General features: G+C 38.4%; 1 protein-coding gene across 1 annotated transcript in view; it reads right to left on the reverse strand.

Annotated features, from left to right (window-relative positions):
- Rgs17 (regulator of G protein signaling 17) overlaps positions 1–12,162 on the reverse strand; it is a 63,817-nt gene extending 51,655 nt beyond the window's left edge. Inside the window, exon 1 of the mRNA XM_028764389.1 lies at positions 12,133–12,162. The gene's annotated coding sequence lies outside the window, so the exon portion shown is untranslated. The remainder of the gene's footprint in view (positions 1–12,132) is intronic.
- Positions 12,163–12,554: the final 392 nt, after the last annotated feature.

Consider the following 12,554-nt stretch of genomic DNA (forward strand, 5'->3'; position numbering starts at 1 on the left):
CAGTTCACAATCCATCCGAAGGTCAATACTACACCTGAGAGAAATTGCTTTCATGTCCTAGGGTTATCCAGAGCATTGGTGGTCACTGATCGCATTTCTCATCAACAAACCAGTCTATAGATTAGTCATGCTGAAGAGAAAGTACATAGTGTGTTTTGTAAGATCTGTAGGAGATGCAACAGCATCATCACCATGGTGTATACTATACTTGTGACCTGTGAAGGAAGCCACAGCTGCTACTGGGTTCCATTCATGTTAGATATCATAATTTGGTTCTGAAATAATTCTGTCTACCTATCTACCTATCTATCTACCTATCTATCTATCTATCATCTATCTATCTATCTATCTATCTATCTATCTATCTATCTATCTATCTTTCTATCTATCTACCTACCTACATATCTATTTCACTTTCGTGTGTATTGTGTGCATGTGTGTGCCTGCATGTTTGCATGTATGTGGTACACTATATGGGTATATCATGTGTGCACATGTGCATGTGGATACTCAAGATTGATGTTAAAAATTATCTCCACTCCTTCTTCACCTTATTCATCAGGGATGGTTTCCTCAGTGAAACCCCAAGATTGCCAATATGGATAGTTATGCTAGCCAGCTGAATTTGGGGACCCCTTTCTACCTTCTGAGGCTAGAATTGTGGATGTGCTGCCATGCTCATCGGCTTTATGTGGGATCTGGTGATCTGACATCTGGTACTCATGTTTGAGCAACAAGCATGTTAATCATTGAGCAATCTCTCCAGCACCATGAAAAAAATATTACATATAGTTTATATGTACTTATATATTTATGTATGAACTTATATATAATAAAGCACATGCATATCTATATATACAAACTGAAATTCAAGCTATGAAATTTACCCTCTGAAGAAAACTGTGATAATAGGAATTTTTTTTTAACACAGAAAAGGTAGATTTGAAAATAATACTCATCATACAATGGGTACATTCTTCACATTTCTGCAAAGCAACACAGGCTAATAATGTCACCTATTAGTCTGACTTGATGTTCACTCAAGAACTCTCATTATGGCTTGTTCTTCTTATATTCAAACTAGGAAAGATGCTAGAGGCAACATTCCTTAACATTCATTAGTAAACAGACAGTGGCTGTGACATTATGCTGTTTTGTAATCTGGTAGAATAAGATAGTTTATTATATTAGATATTTCAGTAAAGTCCATTTCTCTCACTAAAAAAAAATTTAAAGTGTATATGTTATGAAAGCTAAAAATGTTCGTTAGAAAAATGTTTAAAAACACAAATATTCACAATGACCCAAAACATCCTATCATGCAGGAACAAGTCTTAGTGTCTGTCTCTCCATCTATATATCCATCCATCATCCATCTGTCCAACATCCATCCATCATCCATCCATGCATCCTTGCTCAGCTATCATCGGAGAAGCTTCTACCTGCAGCAGATGTGAATAAATACAGACACTCACAGCCAGACAATATGCAGAGAGTGACAGAGTTTGCATCACTCGTCCTGTTTGGATGTCTCCATCAAATTCCTCCCACTACTAGGACTCAGGGAACCCCCTGTAAGAGGAGCTGGAAAAAGTGTAAGAGCCAGAGGGGATAGAGGACACCAAGGAAACAGAACCTTCTAGAAGACCATTGACAAAACACATAAGAACTGAGGCAGCGTGCACAGGGCCTGGGAAGGTCTGCATTAGACAGGGCCCTAAAGCTGACAGGGGACATGGACACATGCCCACATCTCTAACCCAGAAACTATCTCCAATTGATAACCACTTGAGAATAAAAAGTTAGCTTTCTCCAAGGGAGTGTTGCTGAGGAAACAAACTACTCTTAAAGGTAGACTCCATGCCTACAAGTAGATGGCCAACAGAAAAAAACCTCAAGAGCACTGCTGGAAGCTCCTTGTCTTACGATGTCGGGTCTTTTGTTTTAAATTTTATATTCTTATTTTTATTTAATTTATATATTTTTTTCTTTTCTCAGTTCCCTCTATAGGTTCTTTTAGAGCATATTATTGCTTCCAGTTCTAAGAATTCCTGAGTTTGTGAATAAATGGGCCTCTTTTTCTTGTGCCTTCTCTTGGGGTTTGTTTTTTTTTTTCCTTCTGTTTGTGTGGCTGGTTTTAATGTGTTAGGTTTTTTTAAAAATCACATTATATTATTTTACATTACATACATTATTATCTCTTAGAAAAGGTAATGTTTTCTAATGAGAAACAGAAAGGAGGTAGACTGAGATGGGAGGGGAGAGGGGAGACATTGGGAAGAGTAGAGGGAGTGGAAGCCATAATCAGGATATATTGTTTGAAAAATTATTTTCAATAGAGGAAACACAAATAAAACTAAACATTTTTAAAATACTACTTATATATTTTTCCTACTTAAAAATACAGAAATAATATCTCCTTTTAAAGTCTAGATAAATAGTGAAAGTTTTACTAGGTATGTGCCTGTTTGCTGTGGATACTCACTTTTAATACACATTGTAGTGTGTGTGTGTGTGTGTATGTGTGTGTGTATGTGTAATACGTAGAGGTCAGATGGTAACGTGCAAGATTTGGTTCTTTCTGTCTATCATATGAGTCTATGGTAGCTGTGAAGACCAAGGTAATATTTCCTTAGGACAATTAAAACCGTTCTTGCTGACTTTAAATTACTGAGTCAACCGAGACTTGGAAATGCCAGGGTTAAGACACTGCTCACAAGTCACAGATTTGGGATAGCTTATGATTGTCTGGGAGTTATGCAGATTGTGTCTATTGACCCATATAATTTGTACTTTAATATCTTGTGCATTCCTCGGGAGTCCCTCAAGAGACAAGTGTCCCAGGTGTCCCAGATCAGTCATGCTTTCAGTGTCCATTCAGGATTTGCATTCATTTGAAAACCCATAAACAGGGACACAGGATGGACTGACGAGCTACTGGACTCTGGGCCGCAGAGCGCTGAATTTCTACTGTCCCTGTGTCATGTGAGACATTTTGACAAAGTCTACCAGTAACTTGAAGAATCCCAAAAACATTAAGAGGTTATTTAAGAAATGTTGTCAATATTAGTTAACCTTAGATCCTATTATTAAATACTGGAAGACATTTTAAATAAAATTATTGCGCATATAATGTCTTCTTTGGTTCCAGGTCTGAGTGTTAAATATCTGTTGACATTTAAATCATATGTTCATTCAATTCACAGGCAAGCAAACAGCTATAAGCTACTAGAGTTATCTGATTCTTTTTTTTTTTTGTGGTTTTTTTTCGAGACAGGGTTTCTCTGTGTGTAGCCCTGGCTGTCCTGGAACTCACTCTGTAGACCAGGCTAGCCTCAAACTCTCGAACTCAGAGATCCGCCTGCCTCTGCCTCCCAAGTGCTGGGATTAAAGGCGTGCACCATCACAGCCTGGCTATCTGATTCTTTCTATAGCTCTGAAATCCATTGTTCTCCAGGGATGAAATCCATAGCTCCAGGGATGGTTGGCCTTTTTTTAAGTCAATGCAACATATACCAGTTTTATTCATGTTTCTCTTTTTGCTAGTAAAGTTCACTTTATAGTCTGGAAGTTCCTTGACTACCAGGCAAGAGACCCACTCCTAATCATGTGCATTCTTTATGTCTAGTCAAAAATAAGGAAGAGACAAAGGGATGTGTGGTGAGGATCCTGGAACCCATGTGAGAAAGGTAATTTAAAGGTTAGATACATAATTCACACAGGCAATGACAAGAAATGGGTTCTCAGAATGGCACCTGCTCAACATGCTTTTGATTTGAATGTTGAGGGGATAAAAACATGTTAGATTCTAGATTACAGCTTTCTGGAGACTCAAATAGATCCCACAGAAAGATGCTTAGTCTAAAGAAGGAGCAAACCTAGACCACAGCTTTACCTGGACCGAGCAGTAAACCACAGGGTCAACTGTGCACATCAATTAAATTTACCAAGTCTTAGTTCTTTATTTATGACACAAGGATGAAACAGATACCATGGTGAATTGCTTCGAGTTCCCAAGACAAAACATGAAATGAATGAAAATGTGTTCTGTAAGGACAATTATGTAAGACTGGGCATCACCAAGGTTCTGTATGCAGTCTTCCAACAGGTGTCAGCTATAGCCCTGACTTACTGTGAGCTTGTTAAATATGTAAGATGTGTGTGTGTTTGTATGTGTGTGTGTGTCACACACACACTTGAAGTTAATACTTGGAGAAAAAGTAAAAATACTGGATTAATGATTTGAAAATTTTATTCTTTTGCCTTTCCACACCTACTTTTCCACAGTTTTCCTTATGAGTTTTGAAAATCAAATGTTTCAAACATTCAGAGCACTGAGTACTCATAGGAAGGGTGACTCTCTTACCAGAAGATAATCCTCATTCCTCCTCCCTTACCTGGGTACAGATGGCTATTTTAAGTACAGAGTATCTTCTCCAAATTACACACCAGGTTTTATTATTAATGAAAGCTTTACTTCCGTTAAGAAATTTTAAATCATTTTATAGCCAGTAGATTCATGGATAACTACAATTTGGGGGTTAGCATACGCTTCATGGATAAACTAATATTTATCTTTAGAGATAACAAGATTAACAAGGCCATATTTCAGGTATATTCATAAAATTTTAACTTAAGAATCTGATGTGCAGAAATTCCTGAGTTAGTCATATTTTTAAAAGCAATACGGAGAAAATGGAAATTTAAATGGCTTATACTTTATGAGTGGATGCCATTTGCAAAATTCACTTCTCATCAATTGTTAGCACTTGATTTAGATACCCAGAAAGACAGGGAGAAACCACAGTGAGATTCTCTGGTGTTTAAGGTAGCTGTTAAGGGGGTACCCCAGGCAGATTTTGGCCATCCCATTCTGTATATTTATAAAAAGGAAACAAAGACACAGCAAACGAACACACAGTCACTAAGAAGCAGGAACGACATTACAAATATAAGGTTGTGTTTGTTTACAACTTTAAATATTTCTACTTTGCATTCTGGGAAATGTCACAATTAAAGGAATTATTTTGCAATTTAATGCCAGGTACGTTGACTCTAGGGAAATAAGACTATGTAGTAATTCAATCTGTAGTATAGCTGAGTATTACATACACTGGACTCCGTAGATATAAAATTAAATTTATTTTTATTAACTTATTTATTTTATATCCTGATTGTAGCTTCCTCTCTCTCCTTTCCTCGCCATCCCTACCTCTAACCTCACCTCCCATCTTCCTCAGATCATCCTTTTCTCCTCAGAAGAGGTTCAGAAAAAGGGAAGCCTCCCCTAGAGTTGAATTTCTAAAACTACTCCAGGCAATTCTCTGAAACAAATTATTTAAGAGAAGGGATCTCAATCTGCACCAGAATACCATTTCCCAAATTTTATTGTTGGATCAGGAAAAAACCCATTGAATTATATACATATTGTTCATATTTCCTGAGTCATTTAAAAGATGTATAAGTCCCCATGGGGAAAACATTTGATCATTTGGAATTTAAAAGAAATATGCATATCTTTATTTACAAACACTAAACTCCAAAAAAAAATTTAGAACCCAAACTGCTTAACATTTGAATATAAAAGCTGTAGGTTTCTTGAACGCTGGTCCCTCATAAAGATCAGTCATAACCACCGAGCTAATATCACAGCCACACAGTTAATATTGTTATGACTACACAGCTAATACTTGCTAAATGTATTCTTTGTCTTAGAATGGTTTGTGTACAAGAAATACAAAGGCAAACACAGGACAATAGTCTTCGTGAAGCCAATGGCCTTGCGTGAAGAAAAGTACAAGATGTTAGTGGGTTACGGAGTCCATTAGGATGTCCCCAGCCCTCACAGGCACACATACCCCAAGTAAGTCATTTCCCCTTTCTTCTTTTGTGTTACAGGAGATGTAGTAAGTGGAAGTTGGTTTCTGCTTTCTTCTATGTCACAGATATATGAATGACCATTGCTAAACAATCAGAAGTCTGCACCAGTTTCTAAAATTAAGAAACATTTTTATAAGAAATGCCTCAATTATAAAATTTTAATAAGTCAAGTTTGATGACTTCAAAAAGTCACAAAACTTGCTTTTATTTCCTCAGACTGGATGATTCATGCGGAACTGAACACTTTCTTTTTTTGTATTTACTTCAGATAAATGAACTTTTATTTCAATTGATCTCAGAAATGTCATGGACAGCATATCTGAAAAACCTGGCCAAAATGGAGTGCACTCCTGTCTTTATACCAGGGTCTCCTCTAAATACAACACCTTTGAGTGATGAACGACAATCTACAGCCTGGCTGCTCTGTCTGTTTTAACTAAGTGTCTTACTTGGTTGCAACTTGAGGCATTGTGAAATGTAGTGTAACAGGCCCCTGGATCGATTTGTTCTTTAAAAAGCATGTAAACATCAGGGAGCTTGCCAGTTGTTGTTTGTGACTTTTTCTTTAATGTATGGAGAATTATCCATGTTTTGTTTTTAAGTTTTATTTTACACGCTTGGGTGTTTTGCTGGCTTGAATGTCTATGTACCATGCATGTGCCTAGTGCACATAGAGGCCTGACCAGGGCATCCGATCCCCTGGAACTGAGTTAGAGTCAGTTGTGGCCCTCCATATGGCTGCTGAGAATCTAAACTGAGTCCTTTGCAAGAGTTGTGAGAGTTCCTAACCACTGAGAAATCCAGCCTCTATTTGTGCCTTTAGCATATGTACGTATCATAGATTTTAACAAAAAGGAAATAAGAAGACAAGTATTTATGAAGATAAAGCCAATAGGAGTCATTCACATTTTTTAGTTCCATGATGATTGGTTACCTTGACATATCAGGATTTGTTATGTCTATACATTTCACTGTATTCTTTTCAACATTGTATCTCCCTATTTTAGCGCACCCTATCCTTAACACCAAAAACCTATCAAACACATTAATTGCTCCCAGGATGTTACAACATTATAACATGGTAGGCACTCTGCTTTTATAGAAGATGGGAATCTTCTATACAGTGATATTTTGGTCTTCCATCCCCACACGATGATCAGCATTCCCTAACCCTAGTCAAGTCCTGATCTTGTTTGGTGCCCCCATTGAGTTATGAAACCAAGAGGAAGCAGAAGCCATCAAGTATTCAAAGTAGACAAGGTCTAATCCTGTTTGATGCCCAGGTGACAACTCAGCTTCAAGGAAGAGCAGATAAAGACAAGTCCCAGTGTTAGATGGCCTGTCAAAGGAGGGAGCTTCAAACCAAACTCTCCTTCCCACAACAGATACGCTCCTTCATGACCTTCAAAGATTAAAAAGATCAATCAGGATACTTATCTAGGACCGCAAACTTGAAGAATAAGTCTGAGGAGATGCATCAATGAGTCAAAAGAAAGCTAGAAACAAACACATCGGGGTGTAAGCAGGGTCTGTAGGATCCTACACTTAGTAGGACTTGCTTAGAATTATCTGTATCCACACAGCTCGTGACCTGATGTAAAGGTTTCTGGTATTGCCTTCTACTTCCTAAAATGAACCTGACTTGACTAATACAGGATGTAATCATGCTAGCAATACAGGATTGCAGAATGAGCTTTTACACACCACTGTACACACATATACATGGAATTAGAAGTACAGTTTGGTCTACCCATGACCACGAACACACTTTAAAACAGAAGCAGGACTTTGCTCATTTGTCTTTTTCTTTTAGAAAAGATGGATTTTAGGGAAAGGTGACCCTTTCTCTTATTTTTGTTAAATTAGTTAATGAATTGAGCTTCTTTTTTCTGCTTTGAGGCAGAGTGTGTCAGGCTGGCATTGTTCTTTGTATGTAGTCAAAGGTCATCTTGAATTCCAGATCCTCCTGTTTCCACCTCCCAAGTGGAGATCACCCCTACCATTAGGTATATTTCTTTATTTCAGTATTTACTTTTTAATTTATATCCACATGCTTTGGATATCTTTAATTCTTGTTCAAAGATGTAAGAGGAGAGACTTAGACTCAGTATTAAATATGCCTGGGTCAAGATGAAGTTCAAGTAAATATAACTTCAGTTAAATTTGAGGGTTTTTTCTACTTTATCATGTTTAAATAAGAATAACTGAGACAGGCTATTATCTAGCACTTATTCAGGGAGAAAAAGGGAAGAAAAATGTTGCATGTGTTTTACAGGAAGCCAGCGCTCTGTCTGCACGAAGTTCCCCTCTTGCTGGTATCTAAATGGCTCTGTACATAATGAGTGGTTTTTCATATAATAATAATTGTGCATGTGTGCGTGTTTATCTTGGTGTGCATGTGAGTGTGTGTGTGCGTTGATATGTGTATGTGTGTGTGCATGTGTGTGTTTGGGCACACATACTATGTATGGTGTATGTGGAAGTCAGATCCATGCAGATCCCAGATACTGAACTTAGATTGCCTGTCTTGGCAACAAAAGCCTTTACCAACTGACTCGTCTCACTGGCCATAATTTACATTGTTGAAAACAAAATGCCTGGATTTATGTGAAAAAATACTGCCATGCTTGTCTTACCTATATTACAGTTATCCCCACCATGTGTGTGTGTGTGTGTGTATCTAAGGGGCAATAACAATATATTACAGTTTATCTTTCTTTTAGAACTTTTTATCACATATATAATAATACTGTAACATAATTATTTCAAAATTTGACTAATCTTCAATGTTAGAACTGGAATTGGGGCTCACACAGCCAGAGGAAAAGAAATCACAGTAGACTACTAACAGACACTGGATGGTTTTGCAAGTTCTACCTTGACTGAACTAATTCCTTATGACTCTGTTAGGTGAATATTCTTTCTATTTTACAAATGAAATCCAGATTTCAGAAAATTCAAGCAAATTTCCTATGTTCTAAGCTATACAATTAAAATTGCTTTGTTTTTCACTGATAGAAGGGTTTTACTGGATAGTACAGGCAGGCTTTGAATTTGCTATGTACCCAATGCTGGCTTTAAGCCAGTTATCTCCTCCTGAGTGCTAAGATTACAGCCATAAGCCACCATGTCCAGTTAGGAAGCTCGGTTCAGACTTTCTGTATTGCATTTCAAAGTATAAGCCCATTCTACTACAGATTCTGTTAGTAACCATATTGCATGCTATTAATTTGAAAGTTGCAGGGAACAACTTTTAAATTAACTTTTAAGAAGCCTCAAGTGGATGTATAAGGAAGGAGTGGCTGAAGTCCTGGGTGAATGTGTAGTGTTCATCTGGGTATTCCAGTAGTTCAAACCCACTGGAGTGGCAAAGCTTGTTTGTCTTGGGTGAGGCTCAGAAGGATGGGAAAACCTTCTCCTGGTCAGAATGTCAGTGTTGACAGTGTATGGAGAAGCTTATCGACCACAGCTTCCTCCTCTTCCTTTGGAATTTCACATCACCCTGAGAGTGGCTCTCTAAAAAGATCTCTTACCAAGCTCAGCTTAATTTGCTTCTATGTTCAACTGTATACCATAAGCCCTTATCCTCAATTAAATGCATAAACTGAATGTGCTGAGTTTCTTGGTTACTTTTGTGTAGCTGGTACTCCTCAACAGAGTGAGCACAGCCTATCTGGTCCCAACTTTTATGCACATGTGTCTGTCTTATCCATTCCCTCCTGGTCCCAGTCAGGCCAATCCCTGAAGCCATGCAGGGTATGGCAAAAAGTAATGGCAGATGCTCGTGTATTGTCATGGATACTTACTTCCTAAAATGGAACAGAGCACAGGCTTACCCTAAGCCACTTCCTGTATTTGCTACTAGTGGTAACTTCCTGTGAATTTGCAGTGGGCCTTGGTAGTAAGAGAGCAAATTCATTATCTGGCACTCATGCTTCCCAAGGGGGTGTCTTTCTTTAGATTTGAAGGCATTTTGCTTTTTTTTTTTTCTGTAATAGGAAGTATTAAGCCTATCACTTAGCTTCTTAATAAGGCCTAAGAGCCCAGCCCCAGGCTACACTGGGAGAGGGGCTAATGAGACACAGTTCAAGGACATGGAATGAGTCACACTTTGTTCTGTTTTTCTTAACCCCAACCCCTCCACACATCGCCATCGGACTCAGGTGGAAGAAACTAACATTTCATGAATGTCAAAACAACTAACTGCACATGTACACAAACTAGAAGACACAGATAGATGTGCCCGAGTGTCACCAAAGGAGCAGACTAAAATCAGACTCTTTAGGACTTTTTATCTGACCCGTCTTTAATCCTTAGAACTTACATGTTAAGTTTTATACTGGGTCATAGCTACGTCTTTCTATAACCTACTTCCATTTTTGGCTTGCGTGGAAGTGCAGTCACATGAAAGGTAACATCCTCATTTATGAATGTTCAGATCAAAGGGAAAGGGAATTGCAGTTAGACAGTTTGCCTTCTTCAATTAGAAGAGCCTCCCATATGCTAATCTGGGTAATCAGTTTTTCAGAGAAAAGAGAACTGACAGGAGCCGAGATTCTTTGACTTGTAACTCCATGACTCCTGAACATGTGGGATGCAAGAGACACGCATTTGAGTCACATCCATGATCAGAACATGTCCAGTATATAATAAAAACAGATAAGAAAGAAACCTTAGGCTTTATTAAAAGCTTCCCAACATATTTTATGGATGTTCCTGGATCAAACCCCAGATGTCATGGATGGAGATGGTCTCTTTGCATTGCACATGTGTGGGACAGCTGGCCTCAGTGAATAGTTGTTAAAACATTATTCCAGAATATTTATTTTCTTTCAAATGCTAATATTTGCAAACTCCAGAGCTTTGTGTGCCCTCTTAATATAGGGTAAAACCACAACATAAACACGAAACAGCCTGTTTTCATTGTAACTGTGTCTTGTTTTGTGTTTTCCTAAAAATACTTATTTTTAGACCCTTCCCTGATACACAGGGGTTGACACTTTGTAGCCTGTCAGCCACAACTGCTGAATGAATAAAACAACAAACAATGAGATTTTATTATTAGAAATCATTATGGAAATGTGATACAACCATCTCAGAATTTCTGTATTTCATAGAGCAAAGAACGGAGAGAGTGTGTTTAGACTTCCCTCCAAATATCCATCTGGCGCTCTGGTTCTTCTTTGCCAGTTTTATTAAGTGCAAACCAGGAACTTTATAACCAGTCCCCAAGACACAGAAAGACAAATTTTGAGTAATGACCTCTTGTTAGAGGCCCAGTAGTTTCTGTTTAATAGATGATTGTTTAAAGAATTACAAATCTGAAATATCACATTATCATTATGATCTCTAGTAACTGCTCATTTTGGTTTCTCTGTCATGGTGGTTTGTTTAAAAGAGGACACACAATATTGACACCAGCTGACCGTGGGCATGATAAGATAGCTGGATTTCCAAGAGCTTTGGCAGAAGGCAGGGCGGGTGGAGATGGCTACTCTGAGCTCATGCCTTCTGCCACAACCCGCTGCCCTCCTCCAGGACAGCAGAGCCACACATCCGCCCATGTGCTGTGCTGTCCTTTTCTCCTAGCAACCATATTATGCTGAAGTGCAATTGCTGGGGTTGCCAGGATATTATTCTATTCTTGTCCACCATAACCAGCCCCCAAACCAGAGAGGACAAAGCAGTTGAGAGGGAAAAACACAGGTAGTAGGATCAGCATGGCAAAGTGCCTTTTAATTAGGAGGACACTAATTCATCAAATCATCTTGTTGCTGATACTTTCAAACTTTATCTTTTCTTTAAAACCAGACAGGCCAGCAGGAAAAAAAAATCTACAAAGATCGCAGCTATTAAATGCTGGAAGACAGATTCACCGCTTTATCCATTAGAAGCCACTTTTTCCCAATAGAAAAATATAGACAAATGTCTTGCTACTGTCAGTCTGACCCAAAAGATTCTGGCGTGTAATTACTATCTTGCTCCACAAGTAAATCTTGAAAGTAGATACCACATACTATAGGGCCAAAGAGAGTACTGATGATCAAATGCATCCTTTTGAAATGGCAGAGTGTGTTTAAAAATGTGTAGCTTAAAAAGGGCCAGCACTTAGGAGGCAGAGGCAGGTAGATCTCTGTGAGTTGAAGCCAGCCAGATCTATAGAGGGAGTTCTAAGACAGCCAGGGCCGACACAGAGAAACCCTGTCTCAAAACAAAACACACACAAAAAAGTGTTGAGTCATGGTTTCTTACCTTATTGGATATCATAATGGATTCTGTGTTTAAATAGTCGATAGAAAAGGAGCCCGTCTTAGACTCATACAGCCAAACAGAAGTTGAGGCAGATCTCAGATCCTTTATCTGTTTTACACGGACATTCAACTCCATTACGTCACGTTGTCTAGTTCCTTACACGGGTGATAGATAAAAACAGCCAACCGGCATGCTTACAGAGTCTCTGAGCTGTTGATATGTTTGTCAGACTCTGAGCCACTCAGTAGGTGTCTTCGTCCTGCTTTACAAATGGGGAAAACTGCTGCAAAAGTGACTAGGTGACTCACCAAGGTCATGTAACTATAAAGCTGCAGAGCTAGGAACGAAGCCCAAGATAAATGACACTTAATGCAGAACGTGTTTGCCTAAGGTCAGACATTAACCATCAGATCTGATATTGG

This window comes from Grammomys surdaster, unplaced genomic scaffold, assembly GCF_004785775.1.
Source record: "Grammomys surdaster isolate TR1022 unplaced genomic scaffold, NIH_TR_1.0 143, whole genome shotgun sequence".
Classification (NCBI taxonomy): Eukaryota; Metazoa; Chordata; class Mammalia; order Rodentia; family Muridae; genus Grammomys; species Grammomys surdaster.